Genomic DNA, 17,050 nt, shown 5'->3' on the forward strand with positions numbered 1-17,050 from the left:
GGTCGCTGGCAGCAGTTGTTGTGAGAAGGGCTGAGTCAGTTCATAGATCAAGTTACAAGGCTACCTAAAAAAAAAGCTCTTTGTTCACTCAGCCTCTTCTCCCAGTTCTGCACACATCAGAAATCCTGCTGAGCAGGATAGGCCATTAAAATAATTGTCATCCTTCAGTAGGGAAAGTTTTCGTGCGAGAGATTATAGGAAACTAGCACTCTTTTTTCATTTTAGGGACAGAAGAAGGTAAGATATCGGATCCAGCCACTGCACCATATAATTCCATTTATACCATAAATGCATCTTGCTCCATGATAACGTTAGACAGGTTTTTTCCATCATTAATCCTGTTGGGAGGTTATTCCAGAACCTCACTCCTCAGACTGTTAGAAACCTTCTTCTAATTTCTGGCCTAAACTTATGGTCAGTTCATGTCCATTTTTGTGCCAACATTGAACTTGAGCTTAAATAGCTCTTTCCTAACCATGCTGCTTACTCCTGATGTAGTTAGAGAGGGCAGTCATATTCCCTTTTTGACTTTGTTTCTCTAGGCTAGACAAGCCAAGCTCTTTCCATCTCCTCTAATAAGACAGACTCTGTTCCCCAGAACATCCTAGCATCTGTGCTGATTCCAGTCCGTATTCATTTTGAACAGAAGTGACCAGAACTGTACACTCTAGTCAAGGTAAGGAGTCGAAGTAAGGTACCTGAGTTTTGTTTTGCCTGAGTTAGGTTTGCTGAACCTCCATATTTAACTGTGAAACAATATAACATTACTTCATAGTAATCTAAAGATGTAGACACACTACCTTATTCATTACTTGTAGACAATGATAGTCACAGATGGGCTAAGGACTGCATGGTTCATGGAGACTGGACTACTGTTATCTAGAGATATAATTCCTCCAGGGCAAGGGGGAGGCTTACTGATAGGTGAATATTTGGAAGCTTGCTTTGCTACCACATGTATTAGCTATTGGTATATATATTGAGAGTAAACAGAATACCTTCACTTCGGGACCATGAAGATGCCATATTATGTAACCATTAAACCCATTTACACAATATATTGTAGTAGGTAGAAATTAAGACACTTGAGTTGCTGGATATCATAATCACAACAAGAGATCCACTGATAACTAACCATACATCCACCAGAATCCCCCTAGCCCAACAGAGATACTGGCAAACTGGAGACCATTTAGTAAAGAACAATTAAATTGATCAGTGTTACTGGAAGGATGGATTTAAAAGCAGTTGAATAGTTAAGGTAAAAGACAGGGATATGAGCAACAATAATCCTAGTCTGTAAATATTTTAAAGGTTTAAACAACAAGGAATTATCTTAGGTGATATTTGGGGATATATCTAAGAGCAAGCAAGTTAAGATTAAGACAGTCAAAACTTGGGAGTGAGTATCAGGCTAATCTTCCTGACAGTGAACAGTATTAGGCTGTGAGACTGTCTCAATGAAAACAGTAGCAGCCCAGTAACATGGGATGTTTGCATTAGAGTGTAGAAAAGCCTAGAAATTGTGCTGCGGTAAATAATCCTTCCCAGGCACAGAGGTGGATGGCATGGTCTAATACAATGGTTATCAACCCTTTTAGACTCAAGGCATCCCTCAGAAAATGGCAGTTCTTCGCTTTCACTCATCTCTTGACTAGGGAAAAATAATGAAGCAATTCTTCTGTTGTAGAGAACTCAGAAAGGCCACAATAGACCAAAATGCTTTTGACACTATGGATGCCTATTTGAAATCTCTGGGGTTATCTTGTGAATTATGCATACATGTTTGCACACACAGCAGTGCTAATATTGCGTGTCACCCTTAGAAAGTTCTCATGGCACCCCAGGGTGTATGGCGTCCTGGTTAAGAATCAGTGATCTAATACGTCTTTTCTATTTCCAGCCACTAGAAGGCATGAAATAAGCCTTTATTGTCCTTTACCATTCTTTAGCATTATCCAGCACCAGAAATTATAGTGCTGCCATGACCTCAGAGTCCAATGTTTTTTCCTGGCTATTGGTCCTATCCTTTGAGGTAGGATCCATTTCTTGCCTGTCACTGCTCTTGCTTTTTCTATTTTCTGCATGGCCACCCAACATTTGGGGTGAAACATGAAAAAGAAGTTTCCTCTTTTCTTGCAAAAGTGGCTCAGGTGCTGTTAGTGTGGAATCTGGACACGCCCACTGCTCCATCAATGAATGGGAATGGGATCTGTGCTCAGCTGGGCCTTGTGGAACTGGGGAATTCCTTAAGCACTTTAAGCACTGATTAAAGCTCTTCAGGTTAGAGCTGGCAGTAATGCCTTGACACTAACACTTTAGGGGCTGCATTGCCCATTGAGAATTTTTTTCACTGCTTGAGGCTATTCATTGATTAGGAAGGGAAGCTACTGCTGCTGTGACAGCAGTTTATTATCTCACAGGGAGGAAAATGTGATTTGGCAGTGACCTGGTTTCCTCTGCCCTTAACAAATCTCGGTCTTTACCTACAGGAGGAAGAGGCAGCAGGGTGATCCTTATGCAGCTCAGGATGGTGGATGCAATGCAATGGCAAACACACTGACAATTTTTTGGAGTGGTGCTGTTTGTGGCCTGAAATAACATTCTGCAGTCTACAACATTCGGAGCTGCCCATCTGCCATCTGAGTAGTGGCTCTGCTACTGCTCGAGAAAGGAGAAACTTCACATGTCTTCTTTTTTGCACTAGGTTGTCCATGTTGCCCAGGGCAGTGCTGGTCTTCATAGCCAAATAATAACACTTGGGAGATGATTGTGACCACATCACTGTTCGAATACCCATGTGAATACACATTTGAATCTGTCCTTTCTCGGGTTTGATAACTGGGGTGAAGGAAGGGACAGAACTGGTTCTGGAACAAAATAGTTAAAGCTGCTTCCTACGCAGTGTCCGCTGTTGAGAGATTAATGTGGGTTTTTGTATTTTGCCTCACTGTGACTGTATAATCGGTCATATATTGCATGGGAATAATACCATTACAGGATTAGTGCCACAAGTTTATTTGAAAAAAAGGATTTGCAAACATTAAAATCCTATATTCTATGTACTTAATCACTCAGTATCATTTTGGGGATTTCCTCTTCAGTTTAGTGGTGTATCCTCTAATGAAACCCAGTTAATGCAGCAGTCTTCTGTTAATTTTTTTCATGGGTCTACATATATAAAATACAGCTAGCTAAAATAATACAGAACCTAGAGTGGACCAAATTTATCCAGTGCATTTATTTTAATGGAGTTACTCAAGGGATGTTTTTCAGTCCAAAGTCCATGCAAAATGTATATATTTAATAACCAAGTATTTTTTAAAATAGTTATTCTGAATACAGAGTGGAGTATTTAATAACACAATCTTTCCTTCTTTTCTCCTGTGGGCCCCTTAGGTAGAGGTCCTTTCCTGTGGCTTAGAAGCATAGAATCGGAAAGATATTCAAGAGCCTTCTGGTCCAACTACATTCTGGTACCCATTACAGTCAATAGTAAAGCTCACACTAATGTCACCAGTGCAAGATCAGAAATGGTCGCCTTTTCTTACTCATCACCCTCCTCCTCCCCACCCCCGAAATGGCCTTGTACCTTGTTTGTCACAATTTTAAACCTTGGTTATATTAATGATATGATAGGACACCATTAAGGAGACTGGAAGAAAATAAACTTCCATTGATGTGATGGCTTGTTTTTCCCTTCCATTAATTTGTATCTCTGCTGTTTTACTTCCCTTCCATGTATGAGTCTTATTGATTGAGGTCTCCTCTGCTTTGATCTCCTTAGGTCCTTCTCTTGGTTTGGTTCAAGTCTGTGGGCATGTCTGTATGTGCCTCGTTTAAGTGGGCTTAGCCTAAAATTGTCATTTTTTAGGTGCATTAACGGTGAGTGTCTACATGTGTGCACCCTTAATGTGCCTTAAAAGTAGTGATTTAAGGCTATGGGAACCTAATTTGATACCTGCATAAAGCAGGTATCAAATTTAGGTGCAAATAGCTAAGTGACATTAGCTCGCGTGTAGCTATGCTAATGCACATTAACGTGGTGTGCATCAATGGATACACACCATGTTAATGTGCATTAGTGCATCTGCATGTGTGTTAGTGAAACTTAGCTATTCACACTTAAATTTAATATGCCTTCATGCACATTAGCACATCCATGTGTAGGCGTGCACCTAAATCGCCTTAATACTCCTTAATTAAAGGTGCATTAAGTTTAGGTGTGTGTAAATACACATGCAGACAGGCCCTGTGTTTCCTACCCTTTTGTCACGTAGTAATCTGATGCTGATTATTACATATACAAAGGAAACGCCTGGCAAAGATTGATGCATATCTGCTGTGCAGAGTTGGTAAAGAAACGCTGGAAAATAATTCTGGACTGGGTGGCATGCAAATCAGCAGGAAGTGCTGACTTGAAACTGGACAGATGCAAACAGCTCCACTGACTGTGTGGAAATACTCTGTGAACCACATTTTGCAACGTAACAGTTTTTGTTACTATAATGGCCATTAGTACAGTGCCCCTTGAATAACTATTCATTACAATTACTAGGAAACATATCTAGTTAATAGCTCTCCAAATCAAATTAATTTCTGGTGTATTGCCACTGATTTCAAATGTGCATTCATGAGGACTGAAGTTTAATTATGAAACAATATTTGATCTTCAGCTGATTCTAACAGGCAATCCATTACCAGTGGTTCTGTAGGCACCTGTTTAAAGCAGGTTTCACTGTCTTAAAATTAACTCCTTATTCTAATATTCATCCAAAAAGTGATAACACACTGATTGTTTTTCAGAGAACACAGCAAACAAAGATCCAGTTTCACAAGCTATGATGTGCACATGTGAGTAATCCAAGGGAATACAGACAGACTACTCATGTGTATATGTGTCATCTGACTGGAGCTTAGATTTTGACACATCATTGTGTTTTATTTAAAAAATGTTCCTGATTGGAAGGGTTTGTATGGTTTGAAATTGTGGTGCTGCTCTTCTCAATACTTTACTCCTTCAGAAGGTGTTTTAAGATGCTAATGTTTCAATGTTTAACCTTTTCTTCAGCCCTTGACATGACCTTCAGACTCTCTCAGTTAGGATACAGAAGTGCTTGCCTGAAGGAAGAGTGTTACTGTGTTAAGTTTTTACCTTGGTATCCCCAAAAGTTAATTGCAGATATAAAGAACACTTCATTATTGCACATGCACAGAGGAGCTGCAAATACATCTGGGTTGCTAGGATCAGGACTAAAACTAACTCTGGTTATTAAAGCCATCATTCATCTTACATATTCAAAATTAACTGGCCTTTGGCTAATTTCCATTTCATCTTATAAAGAGGGGTTTTGTTTGCAAAAATGGGGGAAAACAAATAAAAAATGAATAACTAAATTGCTAATATGAGATGCGCCTTTAACCATCACATTTGCATTCTTAATATTCTGATGTGAAATTAATTTTAAATTTGCAGGGTCAAACAAATGGATTTAAGCAGCAATCCCTGCTGAATTATCATACCCTGGTTTGTCAGAGCAGCTTTTCAGGACTGGAATTTTTTTTTTCAGTTGAACTTATGCCAGGAGTAATCCCCTTTCAGTTAATCATTTACATGAATGGGTAATCTTCTGAGTTCACACAAGGCCTGCAAACTATATTAATTACTAGAAACCTATTAGAATTCAACAGAGTCAAAGGATCAGTGCTACTTCCATACCGTACCATCTGGTATAACAGGTCTACTCACTTTAGCAGAACCCCCCTTATGAAATTCTATAGCAGTTCAGCCTGAACAAGTGCTGCTAGAGTGAGTGTGTTTATAATGGTGATTAGCAGTTCAGTCCTAAAGCACTGTTTATAGTCACATAATAGTGTCAAACAGTCTATATTTCCAGTTCTTGTTTCAAGAGTTAACCAGTAAGTGTATTTTAATTGATACTGATCATTTTGACTAATATACTGTTTCTGCTTACCTAGGCATCAGTTGTGATATCTACCCAGAAGAAAGTTCTAAAAAGGCATTTTACAGGGGAAAAATGACCAAACCATGCAAGCTAACAATACCTCTTCTTCCCAATAGCTTTTTATGAAATGGAAGCCCCAAATCTATTCAATATAATGTACTTCACAAGCATATTTATTTCTCAAAGAAAGGCATGTTATGCAAAATGAAAAGACTGAAGTCCCATATATAAAACATAGGCACTCTAGAGTCCCCATTCTATTAATTCCTTATCCACCTGTAAATCCTAATACATTTTTACCAAATGATTTGCTTTTTCAACACCCTCCCCTGTACCCTTGATCAAAACCATTAGACTTGCTTTATGAAAACTTAGCTGGGCGTAAGTGCAGGTCTTTTACAAAATGAAAGCATTAATTCATCATTTTTCCATTATTTTATATCTATAATTTCTACTGGTGTGATTCAGTGAGCTGTAACACAATCTTATTTGAATTATATGTTTGGATTAGGAATCTGTGTAGCCTCAGTTTTAAATCACGGAAGAAAAAGAAATCGGGGTAAACCATATTTCTGCCTATTCTGGCTTCACCTGATGATATTTGCATCTGAAATCAGTCCTGAAAGTTCCATAACCTTTTGTATAATTTTCCGCTTTTCTTTGTGTGGTTCCAGTTCTTGGTTGTCAATTAGACCAAGTCAGATTTCCACTGAAAATACATAATTGTGTCATCAACTCGTAATCTGTCAAATTAATATAGTCCTCACTGCAGAACTGTTTATTGTGTAAAATGTGCGCTATGTATTTATGAAAGTTCAACAGGCTTTCACTGATAATTTCAACCCATTTAAAGTAGTTGGATGCCAATGTAGAGACACAATCTTCCTGAGAGTTCCCTTGAGAGCCACTATCACATCAGGGCGTCAATGTTTTTTATCACCCACTGTTAAGAATTTGCACTATATTTCTCTTCTGAATTTGTCTAGATTCAACTGCCAGCCATTATATCTTGTCATGTCTTTGTCTGATAGCCTGAATATTTAAATATATAATTTTTTTCTCTGCTCGGATTTGTTCTCTCTAGAACTGGTTCTTTTCGTATGCCCCTCCAGAAAAATAAAGCTAGGTCCCATTGCACTAAATGAATGCAAAGGCCCAGACATTCTTCTCTTACTTGGATGTAAATTCAGGGCAGCACCATTGATTTAAATATGTAATACACAAGGATATTAAGTGAGGCATGATCTTTGTGTGCTTCCTGCACTAAACCTTTCTTGTTAGATGGTGACCCACAGTGATACTTTATCAGTGATAAATAGTCCTATTGACTTCAGGAGGACTTTTCAAGGTATGAGGTACTAGTCAACATAAGATGAGCACAATTCAACCCTTAAAGATTTAGCCTTGCACTTAGGGTAAAACATGGAAAATATTTTTAAGAGTGTCATCTGCTTGGAATACCTTTGAATTGTAATCATGCTGGTTTTTATTTTTTTCTACAAGAAACTAAATCCAGGCCTGCTAGTTTGGGAGATACTGTGTTGCCTTTCTATCGGATCTATCCACCAACCCAACTTCACTTTGAGAGAATTCATTGAATGTGTATAATGATCTTTTAGTTGCCATGAAACTCTTGATGTAGCTTTCTAGCAATGTCTGCCAGCGATGCAAAGTCCAGCTACCACACTTTGTTGATAAGCTCATTTCCCTCCATTTCCCAATTCTAAGGATATTATCTTCTCAAGTAAAGGACAGAAAGACTTTTGCAAAACTCTGTCTTGCCCCAGCAACCTCATCTTATCTTGCAGAACTGAGTCTTTGTAAAAGAAGTATTGAATTTACTTTTCAAGTGGCAAATACTCAACATATGACTTTCACAGAAGGCTTCTTAGATAGTGACCATTCAGAAAAAGCACAGAATTAGTGTCCTCTGCAGAGTGCAATGAAGCCTGTTTGGATCCAATTATAGCTGATGAGCCATCTGTTTATTCAAACCAGTTCCATCATTACTTTCTTGTAAACAATTTTCCTCTTGAACTTGTAATAACTTCCCCTTCATTGCCCAATATTTTCCTTTGCATTTCCATTTTTGAACACCACCATCATGTATTACCAGCTGTGCTCTGTCAGTCATGTCTATTGATTTTGTCAAATTAAACTGATGAATGTTGTGACTCAAATAATTTTTCCACCACTGATAAATCTAAGTTGTCTTGCTTGTGTATTTGCAGCTGGTTTCACATCTTAAATGAACATTTAATTTCTTGTTTATATCTGACTAATGGCACCCAATTAATCAGGCCATTAATCAGAATCAGACATTGTTTCTTTCATGGTTGCACTGTCCCTGACAGCAATTTCTTTTGCAGGAATATGAAAAATGTGTTAGTGCCTGCCTGTTTTTTTTTATAATGAGTTCAGAAAAATGGTTTCTTGGGATCTTAAGGCAGCTTTAAGATTATGTATACTTACAAGGGTTGCTATTTTTTATAGTCCTCTTCAAATATCCTTTAATGTGATAAATTAATGTTCCAAATTATCTTTGTAAATAACGGTAGTATTGACATGACCTAAGAGGTTCCTCCAAAGTCTACATCTTGATTATGTTTGTTTCCAATAACCATAAATTCCCTTCCAAATATTTGTTCCCTTCCATAATCAACATTTTGGTCTCTCATTTCCTTTATTTTTGTTCTTGCCCCTTCCTCCCAAGAGAAGATGACCAACCTGAGTAATACTAGAAGCAGAGAAATGGACAGACCACCGGATGATTCACCAGCCTGTCTTTCAGGTTGGTGTAATCCAGTCAAGACCAATAAGAGCCATTTCCAATAGATATGATCAGTAACTCCTTTAGGAGAGGACTGCACTTCCTTGAAGCAAACAATAATCCTGCTTCCTCTCTAGAAACCATCTTATAATTTGCTACCCTATCTCCAGCCTTCTATTGCTAGGTAAAAATCAAAGAAAAAAAATCACAAAAAGCAAAGAAACAATCACAAAAATCACATGTTGCGCTACTGATTTTGTTTTGGCCCATGATAGCCTTTGTGTCCTTCTGTGTGAAATTTTCCTTTTGTTTCCTTGAAATCTGATTTGTGTTTCCCAGCTCATTTTGTGACAATCCTGAGTGGTTCTAAAGTGTTTCCTGATATGAGACCCTATCCATGATGCGCCCAAAGCCCTGGTTCAGAAAGATTTTTCAAGGTTATTGCTACAAATTCCACTTCATCGCAAGATTCCTGCAAGCAAGTATAAGGTTGGGTAAGCTGGAAAAATCAGCTAAAAATTATTACTGAACCTAGAATAGGACATGGTCAGAAGCACTGCCAGGGGTTCTATGCCTTTCAACAACTGTAGTAAGAACATTTTTCTCTATACCAGCTCACACCTGATGGAAAAAAAAGGCAGTTCCTAAAACAGTTTTTAATGGAAACTGCCTCAAAATTATGGACTCTTCTTTGCAAGCACATGTACGAAGAAGCTACAGGATGCACTCCAAGAACCATGATAATGTCAGAAACAGGGAATGCATATACAGTGCTGACCACTAAGAAGATTCTAAAATCAATGTCATATTTCCTAGGAAAAGGTAGCTTCTTTTCTAAACCAATATATTATGTTACAAGGGAATTTCTGGGTGAAAACTTCTCTCAAGCAGCAATGATTAATCAGAGCAACTAAGTTTTTTTCTATGGGTTAGTTGCGATAGCTTTTTGGAGGGTGAAGGGGGAACATTTACTCTTGGCAGTCATTTAATTTTGATTCTCTCACTTCCCCAGATATGAATGCAGGTGAACAGGTGATTAAGAAATATAACATAAACAGGCTTCCTGTTGGCGGAAATGACCTTTAGAAGAAACAATGGTTTCCTGACATTTTAAAATATGCCCTTCCCCAGGCAGTCAGTCTGAGCGGCGTTAACTCACTGGCTGGAGAATTAAAGAGTAAATTGTCAGCTTGAGCAATACAACCATCTGATCCCTATGTTAGGCTCACAATATGCTTAACAGGATTTTCGCCCTTTAGATTCCCCAATCCAATAGGAGATATAATTCTGGGGTAACGGATTTGCCAAATGTCAGAAGTGTGTTCTTTCTAACAATTAATAGAAATATGCATATTGTGGGTAACAGCTAGAGGAATTCTGAACCTCCTCTTATATTTCTTTTGGGAATGGTGAGATTTTAAGTGAATATACCAAGCATCTTAGAGGCTAACAACAGATTAGCTGGCTAAATGTGAAATAGGTTTATCAGATCATCATGGTGCTCTTCTGGTAATTATGTTTTTACAGCCTGGTTAAAGGATGGTATTGGAGAGGGACTTGTGATGTCAGAGCGGGTTGGGCTATAAAGCAGGGATGAAGGCTCATCAAGATAAATTCAATTTGTATTTAAAGTCAAGTCAGCATTAGTTAAGATAGTTTTTTGACATGTTAATCCTGATATATTTTAAAAGCTACCAGTCATGTGACTGAGGCAACTTGTAAAGGAAAATGTAAACTCTTGGATGTTTGTGGTGTCCTCCTCTATCTCAGAACTAAGATCTTCAAAATAGGTGTAAGTATATATGTTAGTTAATTAAATAAAAAACCCAGATGCTACTTGTTTTAATATGCTATCATAATGAAGTCACAGTTATAAAATGTCAAGAGATGAATGATTTTTTAGATAGTGATATGAAATACTTTTATGTCACCATAAAGAATTCTTAGAGCTACAGTCTTCGAGGAAACAGAGTCTGCTTTATGGCATTTTTAAAGCATGATATTAGAGTGTAAGACAGGGTAACAATCTAAATAGGGAAGGATGGTACAATACAGGCAACATATGTGATCAGTTATGTGTGGTTGGGCACAGCTCTCTATTAAAAATATCCTCATAAGCACATGGTCTTTTCCTATTTGGGTAAAAGCTTTAAGACTTTAACAAAATTAAATGGATCACTTAAAAAAAATTCAAAATCCCCTTTTTACAAAGAATGTGCCCTGTTTTTCCAGAGGATTCCCTGTTGCTTGGATATTACTTTTCTAAAATAGTGTCACCATGCTTCCTAGACAATCTCAGATACGGTGGAAATTTTACCTTAATAGTTTGCATGAGCTTGTCTAATGCTGATAAATTAATTATTATTCCATGAATAAAATGATTACAGTGGAATCTTTATGTTCATTTCTATTATTTAGAATACAGTAAAAAATGGCATTAATTGCCACTAATTAATGGCTGATAGACTTTATGCATTATGGAATTTTCCAAATAAATGTACAAATGTGATTAATTAAGACTATTGCACTAAAAAAATGTACTTTGAAAATGTACTTTGTTAATCTAGCTCTAAATAGATGTCTCTTAAATGTATAGTCTCTTGCTATTTTATTGGCACTAATGATAATATTTTGTAGATCACCAGCATATACATTATGGTTATATTTTGTACAAATAAGGCTATATTGCATTGTACTGGAGAGCTAATATTTTTAAATCTCTGAAATTTCCTTGGAATTGTAATCAAGTGAACTGTCTCTTGTCTGTCTGTTAATAATTCTCTTAATCCCCTGGAAATTCAAACTGGGTTCTTCTTTCCATGTCCATACAACACATTCTACTGTAGAACATGCAAAATTCCTTTTTTCTGGTCACAGTCTTAGAAAAAGACCTAAGAAAATACTGACCCAAATTATGCAAGAGCCCAATTTTGCAAGGGTGCTGAGCTGAGACGCACCAGTTTTTGTTGAAACCATTGAATGATGAGGCTGCTCCCTACCTTGGTAGATCAGGTCATAAGTCTGAAACCTCATGTTGCAATTACATTAAATAAAATGAAGTTAAATTCATTGTTCTGACTTTGGTATTTAAATAACTGTGGCTTATATGTATTTTAAGGTGACTTCTAAAGAATTTTTTAACCATTAGTTTTGTGACCATAAAGAAAACCCAGGAGTTTTAAAAACACTAGCTTTTTATCTTAAAAATATATGAAATGTGGGTAGCTCCTATAAAATACCACAGTGTTGCAACCTCCAGAGTAAGGTGAGTATAGGGTGCCTCAAAACCCTAGCCCCCCACAGCCTTGTGGGTACTCCTTGGTTGAAGAAAGGCTATGGGACATCACCCTGATAGAAGCGTGCCCTTCCTGATGCATTATAGTCAGCAGCAGTTCTTATCTATTGCTCTCTGGCAGAAGCTATAACCATTGAGGCATTGAACATATGGACTTAGTCTGGCTGTTGGATTCTGTCTCAATGGTCTAAAGAGGGGATGGTAGGTCTTAGGCAGCTTCCACTGAGTTGCCAGGAAAGAAAGAAATATATTCACCGGTCCACAGCGAGTTGCCGGGAAAGAAAGAAATATATTTTCAGAAGCATAACATTGATATGTCATAGTGCCACAGTTTGAATGTTCCAACACTCCAGGTGATGTCACATCATGCAAGGTGAGGAAAGAGACAGAAACAGCCGGTGTAGCACTGTTACACACAGTTGCTGCCACCGACTGAACCGGGCACCGGTCCCTGGCCCACTGGAAAAAAAATTGCCGGTCTGCCACATCAGATAGTTTGAGAGACACTGATCTAGAGGACTGATGGTTGCCTATTATATGAAATGTCAAGTGTTGTTTTCCATACTTTCCTTGGAGGACTCTGGGGAGGTCTGAGGGATGTTTATTATGATATCTAATATCCTAACTGAAGGGGAATGGTGATGATTGCTTCACATGGGCTTTCTTTATTTAAACTGCTAGTTATTGAAATTCAATAGATATTAAACAAAGCAACGCATAACACAAATAAAATAAAATTTTAAAAGTACCTTCATTTTTCAACTGCTTCATTTGTCTTGGCTCCAGTAATGTTGTCATCTGCACCAGGTCTACAATTGTGAGAGGGGTTTAAATTAGATGTCAAAATGTCATTGACAGTCAATGAAATTTGTGAACTCAATTCCCTTTGGTTCTTTTGCAAATCCCAGCTGAGTTTTCTTGTTGCTCAGGAGTTTGCCATCCTGCCTTGGATGGATCTGAATTTCCAAGACCATAAAACAGACAAAGTAAATACGTACCCAACCTATTCACATTTTCTTTACAGGTCAAAAACATAAAAAGAGGAAAATTCCTCCCCCTACCCCTGTTCCCTGGTCTCTTTAATATAGCATTCCTTTCATAACATTTAGGCTTTAAAAAACAAACCCATGTACAGGATGCCAGTGTCAATGGTGGTGAAACACAGGCTCATTAATAATTATGTGCAGGGAAAAAAACTCAAACAAATCATCATCATGTTTTATCTCCTGTTAGAAAAATCTACATGACTCAAATGATCATTTATTGTGAGCTTGCCGGTCTGTGGTATTTAGTGGCTCCTCTCTCCCCCCCTTGGAGACTTTATTTTGATTAGGTTTGTTTTCCATTTTCCCTATTCTAGGAAAAAGATTTCAGATTGAAAATAATTGTAAGCTTTTTTGAGTGGGGCCCATATTTTCTTGTATATGCATAAAGTACAAGGCCTGACAGGAGCCTTTGGGTGTTGTCACAAGCTACAATCAAGATCTCAATTGAATTCCCAGTTTTGCCAGAGTTCTTTTGTGATGCCAAGCAAGTTACTTAACTTTTCTGTGTCTATGTTTCTTATCCATAAAATGGGTATAATAATATTTCCTTTCCTATACCCTTAATGTAGCTAGTCTATTAAACTGTTAGGTCTTCAGGGTAGCACTGTTTGTACAATGTTTTTATAATGCTTAGCACAAAGAGGCCATGATTTTAATTGCTACTTTAATCTATTCCAGTGTTTTTCAAGTTGTATTCTGTGGGTTTAGGGGTTCCACAAAGAGATCCGGGTAATAGCAGAGCTGGTCATTGCTGGGCTGGGTCACCTGGCTCAGTCTTTGGGATAGGCATAGTGGTTCTGCACTGAAAGAAGTGATATGAAAGGGTTCCGTGACTTAAGAAAATTTGAAAGCTACTAATTCATTGGTGGATCTAGGCTTTTGAAAACAGGGATGCAGATGGTGTGGCACATCATCATATACAACACAACACATATTTTTCTTCAGTTAAAGAGAAACTAGATGCTTTACTAATATGTTATGGATCTATTATATTCAGTTTAAGATCAAAGTGAAAAGAAATATAACTTTCAGAACATGCACTAAACTTCCAGACTGTATATACAGTTTTTAAAAAGCACAACAAACTGGGCAAAAAATAGTTAAAATAGTCAAAAGACATTGTTTAATTAGTTCTGTAGTTACTATAAATGTACATCTCTTACTCAGATTCATAAAACAAGATCTAGCCTTCTTGAGCATCTTGAAAGTCCTTCCAGTACTTCACCATCAACCATTTCTACACCTGAGTTAATATTACCACACCTGAGTTAAAGATTTTAGCTCGATCCAGAAAGAGTCTGCATGGCTGTGAGATAGAAGAGAGCCATCATCAGGGATGGCTAGCAAACAGCTACATTGCAGAATGAAGGTCAGTTTGAATAATGGGACCTGAGCCCACTAAAAAGGATAGAGGGTTGTTTATACCTGTGGTGTAAGGAGAGATTAGCAGAAATCAGGGAGACAATAATGAGCCATGAAGTCAGTTGACTCTCCCAGTACTGCCTGAGTAGAAATGCCACTGCCTTCCTGATGCTGTTCGTTTTAAACTTTAGTTTAAAAAGTGGGGGGGAATACAATTGCACCACTGCACTCCTCCCCAAGATCTTCTCCTGCACTGATCTATACCATTAAGAGTTGTCTTGGAAGCATACTGAATCATGAATTACTCTGCTGCTTCTCTCATTCACTCAGATAAGAACTAGATGCATTCCAATAAGGATAACTTTTGAAGTTGGCTTCTCAAAATTAAATTTCATTTACTGCAATGAGGGTTGCACCTACTAACAACAGACCTGATTTTGCAGTCCTGCAGCTTTCCAGGGTCCATTGCTCCCATACCCCATCTCCTCACCCAAAGTAGGCTCCTAGCCACACACATCCCTACTCACCACCCTCTAGTGTTAAGTCAGACCTCTAGTGGTATTAACCCTTAACGTGCAACTGCTTACAGCACAATCTAACTACATTCCACAGATTTAGTAGGGTCTAAATGTAACGTGTAACTTCAACTTTAACATAGGTTACTGATTTGTACTTTACCCCAACTAAGGCAGGATGCCGTTACATTACTGCAGGATACAATGTAATTAAATTTGTTTTCTTGATGTATAATGACTGTCTCAGCTTGCTAACTTTGGCCTCATGAATCCAGCATACTCTTTCACTTCGTTATTCTCAGTTTTAATGCAAAAGCAGTAAGATGTCAGTTGTTATTTTTGGGACTTCATCTGTTATTTCTCTTTGAAGCAACCTAAGCAGCCAGGAAAGTTTTTCTGAAAGAAACAGCAAAGAAAACTGAGAATGGAAAAATACAATGTTGAGTATAATTCAGGAGTCAGATTCCATTTTTTAAAAAACTGCCTCCTTCCCACTTAATTGACTTGAACAGTTTAAACTATTCTTATGTGCTTCCAAAAGTGCTCTGTGGAGCTATTACCACGATATATTGAACATTACTGTTTGAATGGTACATAGCTGTGAAATACTGTGAAATATGCATGTGAAATATGTCAAATTTCACATGCAAGTGAAATGTCAAAGTGTTATTTAAATGAATAAAACCTTGATTTATATAGTTGTAAAGACTCACAGCCTTCCAAAAAGTCCATATTATACATAATATACTTTGATTATAAGCTATGTGCAAATTACTTCTAATAAAATTATCTATATTTACAAACTGCTCTCCTCAGTGTGACATGCTACATAACATGATTAGATTTGGAAGTGCTTTTAGTTCATGAAGTTTGTGTCTCACCACCTCTTGCCTAATAAATTAAGACAGAATTAGTACCAAGTGAATGGTTCTACCTGCTGCCAGAAAGGGTTTGTTGAGGGTAAGACTCTAACAAGAGGGATTAAGTTGTCTTCATCCTTGTAATGTGCTGTACAGCCAGGATTTGTGCAATAGGATCAGAGAAGAGTCACACATGAACGTAACATTGGACAGCTGGTATATATGCATGAAATGAGCTCTGCTTTAAGATTCTGAATAGTCTTTCAAGTCCTGGCTAATACGTGTATCACAAGTACATGCCTATTTCCAAACTCCTTTTATTTCATGTTTTGTTTTCTAATAAGATTCCTGATTGAGACTGGACTGCTTTTTTTAAGAATTATAAAGTGGGCTTCATGAATCAGGACACAAGCTAACTGTTAGTGGCCTGAGAATAAATGTTGAAAGTGGAATAATATAATTAAGTTGGCCAGGGATGCCAGGAGTGTTTTTATTTATCTCTGAGGCTGGGCCACTTGCTATTCTTGATAATCAGGCTAAAACCAGACAAACTAAAGTTCTCTCCCAATATGACAATTTCTTTGTTTCGTAGTCAACTGTGACAAAACTTTCAGCATAACAAAAATGAATGAAATTATACATTTCCTATAGAATCTGTAGACAAATCTGACATCTTGCTAATTCATGTTAATATACCCTGGAGTCCAAAACAGAAGTAGAATTTGGAATTTCAGTGGCAACACTCTTTGGGAAATGTCCTGGTATAACCAAAAATGCCATGTAAATTACCTATGACATACCGACACAACACTAAAAAATCAAATAGTTATAAAGATGAGTAGAATCTTCTCTCCAGTTTCTGCTACAGCAGCAAAAGCCTTCATGGTTACAGCCCTAGCAGAGGAAGCCATATTCAATTCAGACCTATTTTTTTATCAACAAAACACATCCCTTTATTTATAGTGCTTTGTTCAGCAGCCTAAAGGGGCTCTTGTTTATTTGGAACAGCTCATTTCTGCAGTTTCTCTCAGCTTCTTTAATCCAGTTTGCAGGAAGTGGGTCTTCCATATTACAGCTCTTTCCAAATCAGGTGTTCCTGTCACCATGAATATAAGTACCTCCACACCTGGAGCTCTGGTGAGGCATGTAGATTAATTGAGGGACAGGCAGCATGAGACCCTGGCTTAGTTAGTGCCCTTAAGTAGCTAACATTTCTATAGTGTTGTCCTGACTTTC

This window comes from Crocodylus siamensis, chromosome 6, assembly GCF_052110815.1.
Source record: "Crocodylus siamensis isolate JL-2025a chromosome 6, ASM5211081v1, whole genome shotgun sequence".
Lineage (NCBI taxonomy): Eukaryota > Metazoa > Chordata > Crocodylia > Crocodylidae > Crocodylus > Crocodylus siamensis.